Consider the following 202-nt stretch of genomic DNA (forward strand, 5'->3'; position numbering starts at 1 on the left):
CCCCCCCCCCTCCCGCAGGATCATAGAGCCTGTACGCCTTGCTCCTGGGTTCGTAATCGATGAAGACGACCTTCAACCCACTGGGATCAAGTTTGGCGAGGTGGGGACGCGCTACCTTCACGTATGCGATGCAGCCGAACACTCGGAGATGATTTACCGCTGGCTTCTTGTTGTACCAGGCCTCATGTGCCGACTTCTCGTC

Source organism: Cucurbita moschata, unplaced genomic scaffold (assembly GCF_002738365.1).
Source record: "Cucurbita moschata cultivar Rifu unplaced genomic scaffold, Cmos_1.0 Cmo_Scf00093, whole genome shotgun sequence".
NCBI lineage: Eukaryota > Viridiplantae > Streptophyta > Magnoliopsida > Cucurbitales > Cucurbitaceae > Cucurbita > Cucurbita moschata.